Consider the following 20,060-nt stretch of genomic DNA (forward strand, 5'->3'; position numbering starts at 1 on the left):
TATATATATATATATATATATATATATATTTGACATGCAATCCAGCTGCCTTCTTTTTGACAGTTTTTGTTTATAAAATCTTTATAATGGGATACTACCTGTTTGCTGCTGGCCCTTGAAAGAGGTCTTTTCACAGGACAGAGATGGCTACCCCATTGTAACTGTCTTTAACTGCATTATTTATTCATTAAAAAAATCAAGCTCTTATCACACTGAAACCAGAGATTATGGATACTCACACCTCCTTTCTAAAGCTCTATTTTTGTAATCTAAAATGAGTAATTTTCTTTAACAAAGAAGAGTGAAGCTTTATTATATTGAGATAGAATCAGAGAGAGGTATTGTGAACTAAAAGAAGAGATAAAAAATTTTAGCTTGCACTTTGTTATGGAGACTATCAGTATCAAATGTCATGGGAATTACAAATTAAAGTTGTTTCTTTAAAGAAAAATAACAAAAAAAATAATTTTTCAGTGATACCTGGCATCGTAGTCAACACATAATCAATCTGAGGAGGAGTATATGCTAGTCTATTCATGGAGATTCTTTGATTATATAATAAAATTAGTAATATGGAGATATAAATAGCCATGTATAGATTGTAGGCCTCTTGGGTCCTCATGGACAGATTAGAGCCTTTGATGGGGTTGTAATGATTAAAAACAAGTTTTAGGGAGTTTTTTGTCTCATAGGTTTAGAGAAACCAATTGGAAAGTAAAAAAAAGATTCGAGAATATAGAAATAATGATCTGTAATCAATATCTACCATGTGTCTGGAATACTGAAAAAACAAAAACTAAGGAAGCATAAAAGTAATTTATGGGAATGGTGTGAATTTGCTTCCACACCCTCAGGTGAAAAAAGATGTCCAATTAGTTAGTCATATTTATTAGTAAAACCCAACAGTGATGAGGTTGAGGACTATTTGCAAGTGAGGAAACCCAGGCATTGCGCTTCGATCCTCTGAATCAAAAATGTATAATCTTTTTAAAAATTTCTTTTAATGTTTATTTATTTTGGAGACAGAGAGAGACAGAGCATGAACGGGGGAGGGTCAGAGAGAGAGGGCAACACAGAATCCAAAGCAGGCTCCACCCTCCGAGGTGTCAGCACAGAGCCGACAAGGGGCTCAAATCACAGACCATGAGATCATCACCTGAGCTGAAGTCGGACACTCAACCGACAGAGCCACCCAGGCGCCCCAAAAATGTGTGATCTTAATTGAAAATTGAGAATGAGTTCAGGAACTCATTCTCTGCAGTCCATTTCATAAAAAAATAGTTTTAAAAACCAGGTTATGAAATGCTAGAAATGAGAAGAGGAAAATATTTATGGGTGACAAAAATAATTTTTAAAGAATAAGACACCTTTTTGGTTAGCTTATAAATAAACAAGAAACTCAAAAAGAAATAGCTGATTGTCTAGAAAATATAACTTTACAAAATATTTGTAAAGGAGGAAAATATGTCTATTAGAGAAAAATCAAAGGGTATAAAAAGCAACCACCTCCACGGGGTTCCCTAAGTCCATATGTTTTCCCTGTGATTCTATCAGGTTTTCAAGAAAGAAATAATTTCTTTATTATATATCTTTTATAGCACAGAAAATATTCTCCGAATTTTTGTATTTTTAACAACTTATTCAAGTCTGATTTACCTATAAGAAAACGTACTTATCTTTAGTGTCCAGTTCAGTAAATACTGACAAATAATTGAGACCAAAGTAATCTTTACCATTAACCTATATACTATTTGCAGCACCCAAAATATTCTCTCATACCTATTTACACTTAATTCCTATACTCCATATCTGCTTCAAAAATTGACCAATAATCTTTCTGTTACTAGTGGTTGGTTTCCTTCTGTATCCATTTCATGTAGATAGGATTATACCATAGGTACCATTTTATGTCTTACATCTTTCACTAAGCATATAGTTTGTGACATTCGTCTATGTTGTGTTTCCTTTTAATGCTAAGGGATATTCCCTTTATTAGATATATCATATTTTGACCCATTCATTAAATAAATGGTGAATATTTGGGTAGTTTCTAGTTTGAGGCTATTGTGAATAAAGTCACTGTGACCATTGGTATACAAGTTTTTTTGTAATCCTATCTTTAAAAAGCCTATTGGGTAAGTGTTTACAGTTAGATTTGTTGAATGTATAGTATGTGCATGTTCAGTTTTATAAGAAAATACCAAAATGTTTTCCAAATGGTCACACCTTTTTACCCTTTGGCCAGCAACTTTTGGAAGTTTGAGTTGCTCCACATATTTACTGAGTCTGTTAAATTTTATTTAATTTAGTAAGTGTGTGTTATACCTCATTTAGTTTTTACTTTATACGTCCCATTACATATGCACGTTGGCTGTTCATTTATCTTACTTCATAAGATGTCCCTTCACTATTTTCCATATTTTTAAATAAATGGTTTATTTGCTATCTTCCCATTAAATTCTAAATATTCTTCATATATATTTCAATATAAGACTTTTGTTAAATATATATTTTTTATATTTAATCATAGTCTCAGACTTGCCGTTTTATTTAATTAATTGTGTCCTTCAAAGAACAGAAATGTTTGCTTTTAGGGAAATCCAATTTATCAGATTGTTCTTTATTGTTTATGTTATCAGTGTCCTGTTTAAAAAAGATACCTCAAGGAGGTATATCTCAAGATTTGCTTTTGTTTTGTCTATAAGTTTTAGTTTCTATATTTTGAGTTAATTTGGGGTATGTTATCCTTTAAGGGTCAAATTTCATTCTTTCACCAAAAAGAAATCCATTTCTTCTATCACCATTTGTTGAAAGGCCAGCCTTTCTTTAATGACTTATTTCGACACCTGCCTTTAAAAATCAATTGACTATTCTATGTGAGCATATTTCTGAATCCTTTGCTCTGTTGCATTAATCTACTTATCTATCCTCATGACAATTATACTGTATTGATTAACACCGTCACCATAGTAAATCTTGAAATCATAGGGGCGCCCGGGTGGCTCAGTTGGTTGAGCGTCCGACTTCCTCTCAGATCATGATCTCACACTCCGTGAGTTTGAACCCCTCATCAGGCTCTGTGCTGACAGCTCAGAGCCTGAAGCCTACTTCGGATCTGTGTCTCCCCATCTCTCTGCCCCTCCCTGCTAATGCTCTGTCTCTCTCTGTCTCAAAAATAAATAAAAACATTTAAAAAATTAAAAAAAAAAAGAAATCATGTATTAAAATGTATCGGACTTTGTGCATCTTTTTTCAAAATTGTATTGGGGCTCCTAGATGTCTCAGTTAAGCCTCTGACTTCAGTTCAGGTCATGATCTCACAGTTGGTGGTTTCGGGTCCGCGTCCTGCTCTGTGTTGGTAGCTCAGAGCCTGGAGCCTGCTTCGGATTCTGTGTCTCTCTCTGCCCATCCCCGCTTGTGCTCTGTCTCTTTCTCAAAATAAATAAACATGAAAAGAAGTCAAAATTGTATAATTTAAAGTCCTTGAATGCTAATCCCATTGTCTCTTACATTACTGAGATTTATTATCTCCTATTTATTGGTCACATTTCCCTGCTTCTTTGCATGTTTAGTTATTTTTTGGTTAGATTCTAAACAAAAAAAAAATACTGATGTTTAGATTGTTTAGCATCTGGATTCTGTTCTCTAACTTAATGAGTGTTAAAGTTTATTTAGGCAGGCAGAAGTTACATTAAGAATCAACTTTGTTCTTTTGACCCTTGTTTTTAAGTTTTGTGCTGGTGAGTCTAGAATAGCCATTATGAGACAAGTGAAGTTTTTTTCTGGTAGGTCCTTTACTGGAAGCTGGGTGTTCAACAAGATAGCTTCACTTTGGCGGGTGATCTCAAATATCTCTCAGCCACCAATATTGTCTCTAGGAACTGCTCAGCTTGCAGACCTCCAATAGTTGTTTCTTGTTCAGCCTGATGTAGCTTGCCTGGGCATGTGGAGGTTAGGTTTGTAGCAAAAGATCTGCCTGCAGATTTCTAGAACTTTTTCTCTGTCTAGTTTCCTACTCTGGTCCATAAATTCCAGCTATAACAGCATTCTGAAACTTCAGTTACTGTCTTCTCAACTCAGTGAAAACACTGTGCTTTGCTTGACTTTCCCCTTCCTGTTTTAAGGTCCAGAAAGTTCCTCCAGGCAACATGTAAGGCTTTTTCCTTCCTCTCAGGAATTACAATGCTTCTACCCCACAATCTCTTCATGCTTATTGTATAGGAATGCTTTAGTCATTAATTGATTATTTAAGTCATGAATAAACATGAGTTATTTTTCTCTGTTATAATAGTGATTTTCATTACCATTTTTATTTTCCTGAGTCCCCCTAATGGTTTTGGTGTGTCAAAATTATTTAAGAAAATCCAATCGGATGGAATCATAATTTATCATTAAACAAAATGATGCAGAAGGAGAGTTTTCAAAGAAGTCTCCATGGAAGCCCAAGTCCACTGAGGATCCTCAGGTTGCCATGGTGGGGAGGGAGGTGCCAATGAGTAGTAGCAAAGTTAGGCAAATTGCTTCTCTTCTTCCTTTCAGTGAGATCAGGTGTATATCCATGGTGACATCTTTTTTTTGTTTGTGTTTTAAGTTTTTTTCAATGTTTATTTGTTTTTGAGAGAGAGAGGCAGAGACAGAGACAGAGAGACAGAGCATGAGTGGGGGAGGGGAGAGAGAGAGGGAGACACAGAATCCGAAACAGGCTCCAGGCTCCGAGCTGTCAGCACAGAGCCCGACGTGGGGCTAGATCCCACTAACCATGAGATCATGACCTGAGCCGAAGTTGGACGCTTAACCCACTGAGCCACCCAATAGATATAACCACCCCTCCCTGGTTATATCTATTACAGTTCTCCTTCAGATTTCTTTGAAGAATGAATTTTACCTCTAAAATGTGAAAACTATTCATTTAGAATACATACTGACATAGAAAATGTACATGACACATTGTTAATTTTTAAAGATCAGATTACAAAACATTATGAAACACATTTTTGATATAGAAAATTGGTAATGTGGCTGGTTATTGAATTTAGAGTCATTATGATTTTCTTCTTTTTGGGCACTGTGTAATCCATAAAGAGTATATTATTATATAAATAAGATAGAGTGAAATTATTATGAAGTAATTAACATTCTTCAGAAAATATCAGAAGACCAATTTCATGGGTTTTGTGTGTTTTTTTTTTTTGCAATTATTTAGAAAAGTTACTCTATCATTACCCAGATTTATAAAGACTTGTAATGTTTTTGTTTTGACCAATGATGGACAAAAGCAAACGAGAAAACTTACATTTCCTGAGTGAAAACAGGAACACATATTGAAATCAGTGTATATTTTATTGTTATAAATATTATGTCCTCATCCTGTGTATTTTATTTTTTAACATGTTTTGAGGTAGAGTTTTTCTGAGCCTTAGGTTACTCAGCTGTGATGTATTAAAATAAATGATTAAAAAAAGTAACTGTTTTATTGAGTTAGGAGAATTAAAGATGATATAGATAAAAGGCCTAGTTTGTAACAAGCACAAAGGAGAGACTAGCTTTAATTTCATACATCATCTTATATGTTATATATCTTAACAACAACAAAAAAAACCCTTAAAAATTCTCAAAATGCAATATTTGTCTTAAAAAGGAAGGAAAATAACTTCTTCATGAGACATTTGGCTTTCAACTTATTGTTAAACTGCATACATGAACTCAAGATAGAATGAATTTACAATATGGAAAAGGAAGATTTCTGCCAACTTATAATATGTTGTTATAGAGGATCTTGGGAGTACATATTGTTGATTTTCATGAATTTTCCTTTTCTGCTTGACTTCCCTTTTCATGGAAAGCTGCCTGTGTTACTGAAAGATTACTGTTTGCATTTAGTACAGATTTGTTCTGGTTAATATTTTATTAGTTGCTATTTTTAGCTTTAATAAAAGACTACTTCTAACTCTTTTCTCTCCGGCCTTTTGTAAATAGGTTGTGTGCAAATTGAAGTGGTTGGAAAATCTATTGGTCGTGCACATTTTAAAAACTCTTTGTGAAATAAAGTGTTGGACTCAGACTTCCAAGTGGCCACCAGTCTGGAGCAAAGTATATTGGTAGGATTTGTCACACCTGTTTGACTTATTTGTTTTGTCTCTGTCTCTCTCTCTCTTCCTCTTTGGTTGGCTGTCCCAGCTGAGTGGTGACATTTTTTTTTTTTTAAGTCTTTAAATAGAAAGCAAATCTTATCTTAATGATAGCTCCTGCTATGATTTTGAAAATGTAGGTTAAATAGAAATTGTTTTGTAATATCCTACAGTTTACCTAGCATGGGCTAGATGCTAGCCCTCTATATAACATTTTCTCGTGTAGTTGTATTTCATCTTTACAACATCTTTTTCAAGTAAGGAGTATTTTGAGCCCTATTTTACAGATCGTAAAACTGAGACTCAAGACACATAATTTGACCATAGTTACTCAGCTGGTAACCAACAAAAGCTACATTTGATTCAATATGTTATTAGAAATGTAAAGCAAATTTGGATATTGATCTAACTTTTCAAAGTATCAGATATTTTAAAGCTCAAATTATCCAGTGAACCAAATAATCTTTGAACTCAAGTTTGAGAAGGGACATGTACCTCATTTTCCTTAGTTGTTAAACTTCTGATGATATACATTTGTTTTACTAATGATTTTCACAATGACTGCTCCTCAAAGAAATTCCATTCTGGAAATTAATTCAACGATAGGAGTAAAAAGACTCATCATTCTAAAAATATAGGGGAAGTATTCAGGTACCTGGGTGGCTCAGTTAACCACCTGACTCTTGTTTTCAGCTCAAGGTCATGATCTTAAGGTTCAGCCCTTAAGGTTCCAGCCCTGCATCAGGCTCCATGCTGGTAGTGCAGAGCCTGCTTTAGGGCTCTCTCCCTCTCTCTTTGCCCCTTCACTTCTCACTCTCTCTCTCTCTCTCAAAACATAAATAAATAAATTTTAAAAATAAATACAAAAGGACAGGGGTAATATTTAAAATGGAAACTCTTCAGTTTTTGTTTGTTTGTTTGTTTTTTTAACAGAGAAGTAAAATGGTTTGTTTCTTCAACTGCTCATCTCCTTTGACATCTGTTCCCTTGGAGGATGCCAGTGCCCCAGGACCTGGTGCTGGAGATAATGGCAGCTGGAGCTCACCAGCTTCTTGGACTCACAAAGGTACTTAGACTGGCTGAGTTCAGTAAGCATTAAAATGTTGTGTTGGGTTTATATATTTTTTTTTTCAAAAAGTTCTCCAGGCCTCATATTTAGACAGGATGATGCAGAGTGCTGAAGAGTTAACTAAATGAAACGAGGCAGTTATGTTTCTTACAGAGATTAGCAGATAGTCTCTTTTAGCTCTACAAGTGGCATTGCTTATCTTTCAAACTAGAATATGATTAGTTACTACCAAACTTAGTAGGTGCTGCAAGCATTGCTAAAATTGCCTTTAAAAAAATCCTTTGATCTGTTAACAACACTGATCTGTACAGTAAGGTGATTTGGGTCATAGAGATGCAAAATTCGTCATTGCAAAAAAAAAAAAAAAAAAGAAAGAAAAGAAAAAAATATAATTAGCTTATTTCAATATCTTGGCTTGCAGTGACTGAACCTGTTTTTGGGTAAAAGAAGGCATAATCAACTGTAATTATTTGTAGTTTTAATAGCTTATGTAAGTCTGTTTAATTATTAATAGTAAAATGGACTCCTAGGGACAGGGCCTGTTGCTCTTGAACTAGGTAGGAAAATAAACATTCTTATAATACATATGTTTGTCAAAAATCGATTGATGCCCTGAGTTGCTGATTGACGACAGGACATAAACCTTATTTTAACGTTCAGTGTGTTGATTCATTTTATTTGGACTATGGTTTTCACAGTTTGAAAAAAAGAGAGGAGATTATTATTATCTGTTTAATTTTACCAAAGCAGATGGCCAAACAACATAACTTACTCAATCTAAAATAAAGCAGAGGGGCTCCTGGGTGGCTCAGTCAGTTAAGCGGCCGACTCTTGGTTTCGGCCCAGGTCATGATTTCATGGTTTCTGGGTTCAAGCCTGCCATCAGGCTCTGTGCTGATGGTATGGAGTCTGAATGGGACTGTCTCTCTCTTTCTCTCTCTGCCCCTGTCCTGTTCTCTATGTTTGTCTTTCTAAATAAATAAATAAACATGGAAAAAATTAAAAAAATAAAATAAAGCAGATATTAGTATGAGTTATATAGTTTGATTTCACTACCTGATTACATTTATTGGGAAATTGCTAAATCCTCCTTTTTTATAACAATACATTTAACTGTCTACATTATGTCCTTGAGGCCTACACGTAGTCAGTTTAGGGGAGGGAAATACTACTGACTGTTGAACAGTTTGCAAAGTTGACAAATGTCTTGAAATCGAGTTGTGTACTTGAAGTAATGTTTCCTTGGAGCAAAGGGGAGAGAATAATCCCATTTTTATAACAATGGATTGAATTGAATACTCACTTATTTTTTTCTTAAAGTTTCATGTAATCTGTGAAAATGTTTTTCACATTTGACATTATATATGCCACATGCCTGTGAATTCACATATGCCATTAATCTTATAGGCCATATTTAACTCTGAGAGATATTTTCAGTCAATAAATACTGAAAAAAATTTTTTCAGTAAAGAAAATCAAGAAAAATGGATAACTGAGGAAAGATGGCAGGCAAATTTTAAGGTAATAGCCTAGACCTTAAAAGGCTGTATCAAGAGCAGCAAGGTATAAAATGGTGGTCACAAAGAGAACATCAACAATCAAACTCATCTGGAGAGTGAAACTTCAGTAAAACAGATTGATTTCCTATTATACAGAACGGTCCTTTCTCTCGGCCCCACTGCCCAATGAGAGACTTGCAACATAATCTAAAAAAAGCTTGCTTTTAAGAAGCTATTTGGTAAAGAACTTAATCTATACTGTAAGGTCAGCCATGTGTTAGTAACAAAGTTTGTAAATACTGTTAAATAATAAAAATTCAACTGAGTAAATTTTAAAAGATCTAATTGACTTTATTAATTGATTCATGAATCTGGCAGCATGCCATCTAACAAGTAGAGGGGAGCTCCAAAGGGCTACGGTTTTTAAAGGCAGAAAGGGAGTAGAAAAAATAGATCAGCAAATAATCCATTGTTTTAGGCAGGTCACCTTCCTAAAGGGAGCAGAAGGGATTTCTCAGTAAATTTCCTACTGCTGACAAGGAAATTCCCATGTTGAGCTGACTAAAGGTTACATTTCTAGGGGTTTGAAACTGCAGTTAGTTTAGGTATTAAGTCTTGGTTTACTGACTTGGGACCTTAACCTAAAAGGCGCCATTTTGAGTCTGTGGTGTTCTTTTTAACTATACCAAAGATGTGTTTTATTTTTCATGTTATTTTATCAGGAACAAAACAAAACAAAACAAAACAAAACAGCTAAAGTAAGTAGGTACGTATTTCACTAAATTGTCGGGTCTCCAAGATGAAATTTGTTCTTATCATCTAAAAATTGATTACATTTCAGAACTGAATAAATGGGTTGCTTTTATGTTTTCATTAGATATTAACTAATTCTACTAAAGTCCTACTTTTAATGCCTTTTGCTTTATGAGTGTGGAGTTACACTGAACATATAGTTAATACCATTTTCCCCCCCAATTATTAAATCAGAAGCTCATTTTCTTAGAAACAAAGGAACTCCAAGAGCCTGAATTAAACATGTTTTGGAGAGAATGATCTGAATTGTGGCCATCCTTTTCCATTGCTAATTTAAAAATGTTTTGCTTGCAGGAATTACCTGATAAGAATAATAATAAGAGTTTACTTTCCCTTTAACTTTATTACAGTTCTGTTCTTTTACTTGGCTATGAATTTTGGGATTGTTTCTCTGTGCCTTATTTCAGACACTTCTTCCTCTTGCAACCTCAGAACCTGAGAATTTCCATTATATATAATAATGCATTACATTTTATTTTTGTCTGGAAAATGTGTAAAATATACTATAATACCAAACTTAATATATTGCAAACAATAGGAGAATCATAGGCTCGTATATCATGATATAGTTTGAACAGAAATGAAATATATTTTATACATGATTATGTATACATACACATATATTTAAAGACTGTGAAGTTTATTGAAAAGAGAGGAAAACAATGCAAATATAACAAATAGAATTATAGAATGTAGAGCCCTACTTGCTTACTTTTTGTGGTAACATTTCCAGAGAACTGAAATCAAAGTAGATAAAGCTATATGGTGACAAAATTGCTTCAGAATTGTTGTATGATAGATATTCTGTCACCCTTTACTGGCTGAATTAATTATTTGTCAATTAACCAACAGATGGATCCATCTCTTCCACAAGTCTCGTGTTTCATTTTTCTTCCCCAAATCAATATTTCCTTCAAATATTTAAGATATATTTAGCTCACTTTGGACTGTGTCACTATTAGGAAATTACCTAAGTAGAGACTTCCTGTGTAAAACAGAAAAGTTCTCATTTTAATTTGGATCTGCCTTGTGCTATAAATAACATTTGAATCTGGAGAAATCCTAAATGGCTTAGCATTTTACACATATATAAATGTATTATTTTTTTTTCAACGTTTATTTATTTTTGGGACAGAGAGAGACAGAGCATGAACGGGGGAGGGGCAGAGAGAGAGGGAGACACAGAATCGGAAACAGGCTCCAGGCTCTGAGCCATCAGCCCAGAGCCTGATGCGGGGCTCGAACTCCCGGACCGGGAGATCGTGACCTGGCTGAAGTCGGACGCTTAACCGACTGCGCCACCCAGGCGCCCCCACACATATATAAATTTAAATGTATAAATATATTTATCCAAATAAGACTAAGAAAATGAGGAAATGCCAAGGAGTGGTTCTGAAGGAAGGAATTACTACACTTATTATTTCTAGAGATTTACTTGCTCAATTTATGAATATTTGTGAATTTTCTGCTCTTGTTTTGGTAATCTTGAAATATATGTAAGCATATCACAGACCGTGTGTATGGTCAACTTATGACCATGTTCTGCTACTTTATTGCAATTCTGGAGTTTACATTTTCATTGGCCCCAAGGAAAAGACAAATTACCTCATGGCAAGCTGTATAAATAAAGATTTTACAATCACTTACATAAGGAAGAGTAGTGGGGAAATTAAGTCATCAAATGGCACACAGACTTTAAACTCTTCAGAACTCAACAGAACCCGTAGCAGTTGATATCATAATCATTACATGAGCAGATGCGTTGTTAGATTTTATTTTTATACAAGTAATTATGACACTAAATATGTAATAAAGGACTTCACACTTCAAATTATTTTTATTGTATTTTATGAGCATGATTGGATTAACTGAATCTTCAGAATAATTCCCTGATAGTTAAGATTATTAGTTTTTTTTTTAAAGGCAAAAAAAAAACGAGCAATGGTACAATTTTAACTCAAATAATGTTGCAGCATGCTCAACATAAAAATGAGAAAAGTGAAAACATGCCATTTTATACTTTTAAATCCATTGGTAATTACGTTTTTTAATATCTTAAAATATATTCCATATTAAATTAATTTTGTTAATTTGAATTTTATTGGTTTGTGGGAAGTTTTAATATTTTATTTGAAAATGTGGTTTAATCATGTTTCAAGCTATAAGTAAAATAAGTTTTATTTATATATATTTAAGTAATATAATAAAATTTTAATAACACTTGGAAGTAAAGAGCATTTAGTTTTGTATTTTTTCAATATGAAAAAGCCCATAGACTAATAAAATTGAAAAGCCCCTGGGAAAGAGATTCCTAATTATTTTTGCCTTTCAATGTAGACCAATATTTGATTTTTTTTGTTACCTGTTGTCTCTCATTTTTCATAATTAGTAGTATTAAAAGTCCATAAATTTGTTTTGCTTTGCTTTGTTTGTTTTTGTTTTGTTTTGTTTTTGTTTTGTTTTTGTTTTTTTTGCAGGCTCCACGCTTAGCCTGGAACCCAATGCAAGGCGCAGTTGCCCCACCTTGGGACCATTACCTGAGCTAAAATCAAGAGTTAGACGCCTTACTGACTTAGCTACCCAGGTGTCCCAGTCCATAAATGTTTTTAACATATGTGTATGCTCATTTCAGGAATAACGGGGAAAAACAGAATAAACAATAGTTTCTTCTCTCTGCAAGAGATTAAAGGAAACTCAGTAGACCGGACAGGCGACATCATTGGGAGTGAAATAGGCAAGTCAAATGACTTAGTGCTGTTGACTGGGAACCTCTTCTGGGTCCCGTCCCTCAAATTCAATATCCGTTGTTAGATAATAATTTCACTTCTTTAATTAAGGCACATAGGTGTGCTATTAATGCACTTTTCTCTCAGGATCATGCTATATGTGTGATATTGGACATTATACCTAATAACAATAAAGATATACACGAGTATGTGTCAGAGAAGAGAGAGACAGAGGGACAGAGAAATATTTTAAATAATCAAGAAATATCAAAATTTTGGGGGAGAAATATTTACAGAAATTTAATCCTACTCTAAAAGAGAAGTTCACGGCCTCACTGATACTATCAACTTAAAGTAAGCAAAATAGTGTACCTATACCTATACTCTGCCTTCTGCTGAGATGATACATATACTGATGGCACACGTGCCTGTAGGACTATCTTATTTGTCTTTTCAGCTGCTGTGTTTCAGTTTTTACTTGATATATGTAGGTTCTGTAATGATTTTTATGGTATTAATGACAAAGTTTCTGAGCACAAGTAGCTTAAAATTTAGCACAAGAAGAAGATAAGTAAATAATTTGGAAGACCAGAATAACTAAGTGGCTAACAAGACATACAAAAAATATTAAGAGACAGAGAAGTTATGGTTGAGCAAACTAAAAGCCCTTTCTATCTGGTAGACTTGAGGCCTGATAGAACTTTGATAGATAAATATGGAGTGAGGGGATTCCATGTAGAAGGAACATGCACAGAATCAGAGGAGGCAAATATTGACTATTTTTCATACTACCAAATTGACCAGTTGGACTAGAGAAAAGAAAACCTGACAAAAGGAAATGTAGAGTGGGCCATATTTGGATGGCCTTGAGTGTAAGAGGAAGGATAGGGTCTTTACCTTGAGAGCAAAAAACTGTTATTGTAGGATTTTCTGCAGGAGTAAAATATAGTTGTGTTTGCTTTTTAGACAAAATATTGTGAGGTATTGTAAAGGAGATTGGGTGGGAAGATAGAGGGAATAGAAAAATGGGAAACTGTACATCCATTGATAAAAATCATGAGTACACAGATCCATGCAATGTCAATGAAAATGCCAAGGATGAGATGAATGAAGATTTTATAGAGACAAACCACTTAATTTAGCAATTGGCCCTAAGTGGTGAGTGAAAAGTAGTTACTGCAGATATCTTTGTAGGTTATAAGGATGAAGAATTGAGAAAGTGACATAAACATTAATTTTAAAAAGATGAGCGGGAGCCAAATAGAAGGCCAGATGAAGAATCGGTTTGCACATATCGAGTGTGAAGTGTTTATTGGTAAACCATGTGCAGATGTCCAGCAAGAAATTTGAAATGAAGATCTAAAGATCAGACAAATGTTTAGGATTTGATGCCTACATAAAGGAATCAATTACTTAGTCATGATTCTTTAAAAAAAAATGTTTATTTATTTTTTAGAGAGAGGGAGAGCACAAGTGGGGGAGGGGCAGAAAGAAAGAGAGGGAGACAGGGAATCTGAAGCAGACTCCAGGCTCTGAGCTGTCAACCCAGAGCCCATCGCGGGGCTCAAACCCACAAACAGCAAAATCATGACTGGACCCGAAGCTGGACACTCAATTGACTCAGCCACCCATGTGCCCCTACTTGAGCATGATTCTTAAAGTTGGGGTAATGCTTGACCTCCCCAAGGAGGAGACTAGACCAGTAGAATATTTTTTAGCTTAGTGTATTGAATACTCCTTGCTGTCCGTTTTATTTACTTATTGTGAAGGGATCCCCATTCCCATTCCATATTTGTACATACTTCCATACTTTTACTTACCACACAAACACATGCACAAATACGCACAACTTTGCCACCTTATCCCTGTAGGTACACTATGTAGCATGTTGTGTGCCTGACCTTACAACACACTCCTGAAGCCTGCATAGTTAGATAGGGTCAGATTGCCTATTTAAATCTAAGTACACATAAGATGATGGTCGCCACCCCATCTGTCTCAGGCAGTATTTTGCTTCACCAGAGAGAATCTGACAGCTGTTGTTTAAAGGAAGTCTCGCTTGCACTCATATCCTTATTATGACATTCCAATTTATTTCCTGAGACTTTCTTCCAAGTTCTTGATTCCAACCTTAGAAATTTGCATGTGAAGTTCCCCTCGCAGCTATAGTATTGAAACAGCTGCAGGATTACCCAGAAATCATTCTTCCACCTTTCATTTCTTAAAGCACCTGCATTTTTGCTCCTTGGGCAGCTCTCCTCTCTTACTGCTTTGCAAAAGAGCTGTCTTTAGACTAGTCTTATCTTTGCTGCTAAAATTGTAAACAGTGAGAGGGTAATAGCCTTCCTCATGCTTAACATACAGAAGAGACTTAAAATAGTACATACTTGACAGATGAATAAATTACTAAATAAAAGAACACTGTCTGTGAAGAATTTTTTTTTTTAATTGTTTGACACTGTTAAAATAAACACAATGCCGTAGATATGCTCTGAGCTCCATCAGGGGTATGTGAAAGTCAAATGAGATTCACACATCCAAGAAACCTGAACAGACAAGAAATTACAAAAATTTGCATCTCAATGGCAGCTTATTGAAAGGTATACTATTTTCTTTTAAAGCTTAAAATAGATGTTAGGAATACTTTTATTTTTAATTTTTTAATATCTATTTTTGAGAAGAGACAGAGCACAAGTGGGGGAAGGGGAGAGAGGAAGACACAGAATCCAAAGCAGTTTCCAGGCTCCCAGCTCTCAGCACAGAGCCCGACCAAGCTCGAACCCACGAACCCATGAGATCATGACCTGACATGGGGAAGTCCGACACTTAACCGACTGAGCCACCTAGGCGCCCCCCGGAATACTTTTTTCCTATTTATGAAATAGTGAGTATATTCAGAGTAATAGTTTAAAGTATGTGCTGTAGGGTATAAAAAAATACTGACGGGACGAACACCTATCGACATGGTAGTGAGGTCAATGTTAAAGAGAAAAATGAGAGCCTCACCACTGTAGTTCCACGTATCCTTACCTGTCTCATCCTTTCTTTCTCAGTAACCAGAACTATATTTTCAATATTTCCTTCTATTTTTCGTGTACTGTAACCACAAAATGTGTATTCGAAGCAAAATGCTGCTTAATGTTTTTGAATTCTTTCCTGCATACAAGGGAATTGTGAAGGCGTGTTCCGCCACAGTTGGCTTTTTTCCTTAATCATTCTGCTCCCAATATTCATCTACATAATTGCATGCATGCATATCTATTTCTTCTATTACTTTAGCCTAATATGTTTTTCATTGTAATATTGATGAGCATTTTTATTGCATTCCAATATTTGCCATTCTGAGTGTTACTGAGAATGTTCTTCCACTAGTGTCCTGGTGACCCTGTACGGGAGTGGCATTGTTGGATTGTAGACTATGAACATCCGCAAATGTCCCATCTGATAATGAATTCTTTTCTCAAAGTGGCCCACTGATCCCCATTTACAACAGCTGTTCCTAAAGGCTTTCGTTGCTTCATATCCTCACCAATACTTGATATTGCCAGACTCTTCAGGCATATTGCCGGTCTAGCAGGCATAAAACGGTGAATCACACGATGAATTTTCATGTTTCTGATTAAAAATCAAATTGGAAATCTTCCCACATGTTTCTTGGTCCTTTGGAATTCCTATTATGTGCAGTACTTGTTCATACATTTTCTCCTTTTTATCAGATTGTGTCTTTTCACCTGATTTATGTGTGCTATTCATTCATTCTGGTACTGCTCACTTCTGTGTGTCGCATATATTTTCTCCTAGTTTGGGGCTTCTCTGTTCACTCTGTGGTGGTTGAAACCAAATGGAGTTGAAATTATCAGTGAGTTTAGGTTTAACGAATTATATTCTATTTAAGGTCATAAAGATATCATCCTAAATTGTCATCTACAATATTATTATTTTTATCTTTCAGTCATTAATATGTATATGGTGTCAGTCAGGGAATCAATGTTATATTTTCTCCATATAGATAACCAAATTGTGCCAGTAGAATTTGTTGAAAAGTCTATTCTTTTCTAGTGAAATACTATTAGAAATCAAATGTCCACATATGTATACCTCTGTTCGTGTGTTTGATATTTCTACCTGTGAAGACTTTAACACAATACTACCTTGTGTTATTCAAAATAGCTTTATAATAATTCCTGACAACTGGTAGGACAAATTCTACCCCACCTACCTCTGGTTATTTTTCTTCTTTAGGAGTGTTTGGCTATTCTTCTGTATCAATATAGACTCATCCTCTTAAGTTTCATACATAAAAATAACACAAAAAACAAACAAGGCAAGTAATTTTGCGGGGACTTTAAAGGAAATTGATTTGGATGCATAAATAACTTATGGTGGAAATGAGAGCTACACTTTTTATCTCATATGTTGTTTTAACAATTTTGTTTTCCACCTGATTGAGACAAGTGTGTATGAATGAAGATGGTTTGTGCACTTTGACTTTGTATCCCAGGGCTGTGAAAAATTTGCTAAAATTTTCTAATTCTGTATGATAACTTATCAGTAATTTCTTTAGTTTTTCCTTCATAGATAATGAGATCTTAACATAATTACTCTATTCTATTTTATTTTTATTTGTTTTTCTTGACATTAGTTTCTGGCCACTAATATAGGATCTCACATAGTACTCATTAGAATGATGAGATCTAACCACTTTGTGTAGTTTGTGAATGTTTCACTGCTTTTACATTACAAATACATGTATTTTTGTAAATATCTTTGCAACATTAAGGAATTTCCCTCTATTGTTAAGCTGATAACTGATTTATTACGATTGGATGTTGATTTTGACAAATATTTTTCTGCATCTATGAAGATAATCATTAAATGATATAATATATGAATTTATTTTTAAAACGTTAAACCAAATTTGTAAGGCTTCAGCATGATGTATTATTATTTTCTATGCAATGCTTGCATTTGCCTTACTAATATCTTGTTAAGAATTTTTCAATCTATATTTGTGGTAATACTGTGATAGCAAGGGGTTTATTCTACACTTTAATATTTTAAGAGAACATGGCTCAGTCTTTACTTCCCACACATATCTTATTATCTGTAGCTTATAATTTTAAGGTTTCTATTGATCTCTACAACTCGCATTTTACTATATCTGATAGGATTTGTTATGGACCACAATACACCTAACTGGTATCCCAAGCAGCTTAGAGATGCAGCATTGTCTAATACTTTGCTTTACCAGAGAGCACGCCATATGTTGTTGTTGAGGAGGAAAATGTTAGTTGCTCCTCACTGAAAACGAAACAGATATGGATCACTGGTGTTCTTCCACATGTAAAAGTGAACGCGTCTTTCAGAGTCCTAGATAAGGCCATGGCAGAAGTAGCTTCCTTTGAGGCGATTATTAATATAACTATTATATTATTTTATTATTATTATTAAATTTTTATTTTTATTATTTTATTATTAAATAATTTTATTATTTTATTAATAAATAAAATTTTATTATTTTATTTTAAATTAAATAATTTTATTATTTTTAAATTTTATTACTTTATTATTAAATAATTTTATTATTTTTATTATTAAATTAAAAAATCATAATAAATTCTAAACTGAGAATACCTGGGCAAACTGGACTATATGTAACCCTGCTTTGATCTAGCGTATTACGTGCCAAGAATTGTTCTAATCACTTTTCATTTCTAAGTTTCTTAAGTTTCACAGAACTTTTCTCTTAATTCTTATAATAGCCCCGTGAGGTAGGTGCTATTATTCACTCTGTTTTGCAGATGGGGAAATTGAAGCATGAAGAGGTTAAGTACCTTGCCCAAGGTCTTAGAGATTATAAGCGACAGGGCTGAATAAAGACCTGTCAGGTTTTGGATTTTATTTTCTTAATTCCTATTTTCTTCTATATTTTCTCCCTTCTGTTTGGGTATATTTTGATTTCTTTTCCCTAGTTTCTTAAAATGGAAACCTAGGCTATTGTTTTGAGGTCTTTTTTTTTTCTGATATAAACATTTAACATTCTAAATTTCTTCGAACTTAAATAAGAAATCACTTTTGAAAGAAAAAAAAATCTCATGAAAGCCAAATAGAGACTAATCACTTTACTATGGCATTATTGAAAGATACGAACATGAATCAGTATATGATATTCTTATTTATCCTTTATGTAACTTTGCCAAAAGCAAATGGGCAAAATTAAAGCAATTCAAAATAAACATAGTAATTTAATGTGGCAAATTATTTTTTTTTAACTGAAGTAGTTCTCACAGTAAGCAAACAGAACTAAATAAGTAGAATAACACTGATGTTGAGCTCTGTAAGCCCATGTTACATGGGCTGTATGCCATGTGATGACTCAACCTTCCAAACATATTTCTCTATGTGAGAGTTCCTTTGTTCAGCTACTCATGATATAATTTAGCTCCCATCTGGCAGGAACATCATTTATATTTTAAGTCCAATTGAATCTTCTTAGTTAAAAGTATACCACAAAACCAAACATGTGAACCTAAGAGTCATTGAGATTCAATATATGACTATATGATTGTATAGCTCAGTTATCAATCCAAACTGTGCATATATTGTGTTCTAGTCCCTTATGAAAGTGAAGATATTCTTTAAAAAGGCATCTTCTGTAGGATTCTCATGTCTCCTATGCTTTGCTCCTCCCCCCGACTCAATGACATGTATCTTTGAACTTGTAGTGGTTACTGACTCTTATTTCTTCTCTCAGAGCTTCCAGGAGGAACCAGCCCTGACACCACCTTGACTTTAGCTCAGAGCAACTAATTTATGACCTCTTTTTTTAATGTTTATTTATTTATTTTTGAGAGAGAGAGCGAGAGAGCGTGCGCACACGAGTCAGCATGAGCAAGGAGGACAGAGAGAGAAGGAAAGAGAGAAACCCAAGCAGGCTCTGCACAGAGCCTGACACAGGGTTCAATTCCATCAACCATGAAATCATGACCTGAGTCAAAATCAACTGTTGGACACTTAACCAACTGAGCCATCCAGGTGCCTCTAATTTATGACTTTCTAATTTCTGACTTTCAGAGCTTTTGAGCTTTAAGAAATAAACTGGTATTGTTTTAACACAATAAACTGGCACTAATTTGTTATAACAGCAATAGGAAACTAATACATTACGCCTCTGTTAATATGGCTACTTGTGTCTTCAAACAATATCTAATTCTTTGTGTGATTAACTACCAATTCTCCCATGTTGGCTCGGTCTCCCCATGTTTTCCTGAAGAAAGCCTTTAATGGAGGGTCTAGGTAGGAATAATCATTCCCAGGTATTTGTGTCTTCAGCTCCTGGGTAATGTCTTTAACATAACACCTACTCTGTTTCATTTAAAGTCGTCCTTTTAACGTCTTGTCTACCTAAAATATGAGCTCTCTGGTGGGAAAGCCACAGTCTTGTTCAAATTTTTATTCATTAATTTTATATGCATTTATTTATGTTTTCATTTTTCAGAAGCTAGGGTAGAGTCTGAAAGGGTTAATAAGTAATCCTTGTTTGATTAATTCTTTTATACAGAAAAATAAACTTGCAAGAGATCTTTAGATTATATGCTATCTTGGAAAAATATTTTAATTTAAAATTTAATCTTAGAGACATTTAAAACTTTAATACTTAAAAACTTAATCTGCTTCATGGCAAATTTTTACAGACATAGATGTATATATACATAGATACATACTTATATTTTTACAAAAAATATCCTGATTTTCAACAGCATCCAGCTTTTAAATGAGCTGATGATACACGATCTGTATGTCAGATAATGAGTGGAAAAAGTAG

At 34.2% G+C, this 20,060-nt stretch overlaps 1 long non-coding RNA gene across 3 annotated transcripts in view; it reads left to right on the plus strand.

Moving 5' to 3' along the window:
• The first annotated feature begins 5,980 nt into the window (after nt 1–5,980).
• LOC121013379 (uncharacterized) overlaps nt 5,981–20,060 on the plus strand; it is a 141,451-nt gene continuing 127,371 nt past the window's right edge. For all 3 annotated transcript variants that reach the window (XR_005782672.1, XR_005782674.1, XR_005782673.1), the window contains exons 1-2: nt 5,981–6,098; nt 7,062–7,194. This is a non-coding gene — a long non-coding RNA (uncharacterized LOC121013379). The remainder of the gene's footprint in view (nt 6,099–7,061; nt 7,195–20,060) is intronic.

Source organism: Herpailurus yagouaroundi, unplaced genomic scaffold, assembly GCF_014898765.1.
Source record: "Herpailurus yagouaroundi ecotype Mexico unplaced genomic scaffold, PumYag 198, whole genome shotgun sequence".
In the NCBI taxonomy this organism is placed as follows: domain Eukaryota; kingdom Metazoa; phylum Chordata; class Mammalia; order Carnivora; family Felidae; genus Herpailurus; species Herpailurus yagouaroundi.